Genomic DNA, 2328 nt, shown 5'->3' with positions numbered 1-2328 from the left:
CATGCCCGCCACAGGTTTATATAGAACAGTGGCGGGCGCACATAAGCATATGTCACTCTTACACTCTTTTGAATTTCTTCGCGGGTGAAAAATAGCAGTGATGGGAACATCTGACTTGTCCGCCACTGGTGCTTGGACAAGCAGTGGCGAGTAGTGAACTGCACCGACCACAACTATATTTGGGTGAAACAACGCCCAATTTTTTCAAGAGTTTGCAATGGCAGGCGTAAATAAGTACCCACCACTCCTACATTCTTCCAAATTCTTCACAGGTGAATTACAATAGTGGCGGGCCAAAGTTGTTTGCCCGCCACTGGCGCCTTTGCTTAGTAGTGCACTATTGGAATCATCACATACGCCGAGTGCCAGGAACACTCAGCAAATAGCCTAAAACCCATGGCAAAGGCTTTGCTGAGAGTTTCACTCGGCAAAGGCCACACAACATACACCTCTCAGGCAAACAAAAAATTACCGAGGGCCAGAACACGGGCACTCGGCAAAGGGTTTGCCAAGAGCCAAACAGTGCCTCTCGGCAAAATGAAGTGACTTCACGGCCACTGGTTCCGTCAGCTTGCCGAGAGCCACGCTCGGCATAACTGCCACAGCCAATTGCCAGTTGCTCCCAGCGCATGCCACTTTGCTGAGAGCTGCATTTGGTAAAGATTTGTTTGCAGTTCTATTTCTTCGGCTTTTCCCTCGGATCGTTACAGCAAAAACAAATATACAATACACAAACTTGCATTTGAAGTCACAAAGTCTAACAATGAACTCACATAAGCATTATATAAATAGTTCACACAAGCTTCATTTGAAATCACAGAATAGCTCTTTGGTACAAGTGCCTACTTACTAAGCAAAAAAATGGTCAATGCATGTCTACATGCGACCACATGATAAAAGAAACACCACAATTGTGACAAATTGAATGAGAATTATTAAGTTCTTCCATTCATTGAACCCGATAAGCCGTTTCTGGCTTGCACCATTGCCTAATTCAGATTTTTTTCTTCTGGTTAAGCACATACTGATTGTAACGATAATGTGCCTTCTCTCTGCTATTGAACGAGCATGGGAGCTCCCTTTGTAGCAAAGCACTTTTTCATTGCATTCAAATCATGAATGTAGACTCCTGGACACCTACCTCTGTACACCGCATACCACTTCATCTACAAATAAAGAGAAAAGGAGGCAGAGGAGGAGGTGTTCATTACTCCTGATTATTTGATAGATCCTTTCTCTAGTTTGGAAAGTAAAGAGAGGAATCAGAGGGGATCATCCATGTCAACGATTGTTTTTCTGGAATCTGTGGATTCCAATTTCTTTGAAAGTTTTAGAGGATTTCTCGCTGTCAATGTTTGGAAACGAAAACTTTATGGCTTTTCCTTTTTCATTAAGATACCCAATTAATCCTCAGTGATTGAGGGGGTTGGGCGCTTAGGGTGCTATATGTGTGATTAGTCGAGGTGTCTCAGTTCGTCTCAACTCACAGCGAACCACTGCTGTTTGCTTCCTCACGCACTGAGCGGCATGGCGAGCCAGGGGGTAGGGAGTGTGAAGAGGGGAGCGGCAGAACAATCAGGAGGAGCGAATCCTAGCGTACTGCTGGCACCGGCAGGTGGGGTGCACTCAACGCCGGAGTCTTTGGAGGCTGGATCCTCTGTGCTCTCGGCTACCCCCGATCGTGCTGGGAAGACGGCGTCCAGGAAGACCAAAGGGGATGGGACCCCTCTTGTCATCGACATGGATGCAGCGCGCAAGGCTGTCAGGGGCCACCTCGTGGTCGGCCGGCTCCTGTCCCCTTTCCAGGCCAACCCACGCGTCATCGTCGATGAACTCCGGTCCACGGCGTGGAAACACCAAGGAGTGGTCATCGTCCAGGAGGTGGCCTCTGATGACGGGAGGTTTGTCCTCAACTTCGCCGCCGAGGGTGATCGACGGTTCGTGCTAAAGGCGCAGCCATGGCACTATAAGCGGGATGGTCTCGTCTTCACTGAGTTCGACGGCAAGGGCGACCCGACCGAGATCGACCTGGGTGTAATGGCTATCTGGGTCCAGGTACGCGGCCTCCCTTTTGAGCTCAAGACCGTAAGCATGGGTTCGTCTTTTGGGGATCAAATTGGGGAGGTGCTAGAGGTTTCACACCGCAACCATGTCATTGTGGAAAAATTTCTGCGTGTGCGGGTGGAAGTTTTATTGCACGAACCTCTGAAGAGTACAGTTGAGTTTATTCCTTTGGGTAGCTCGAAAGTAGTCAAATATGATGTACGGTATGAAAAACTACCTTTGTATTGTGAGTGTTGTGGGATCGTAGGCCATACATCTGAGAGA

The sequence above is a fragment of the Triticum urartu genome, chromosome 7, assembly GCF_003073215.2.
Source record: "Triticum urartu cultivar G1812 chromosome 7, Tu2.1, whole genome shotgun sequence".
In the NCBI taxonomy this organism is placed as follows: Eukaryota; Viridiplantae; Streptophyta; class Magnoliopsida; order Poales; family Poaceae; genus Triticum; species Triticum urartu.
This window is presented reverse-complemented; position numbering follows the sequence as displayed.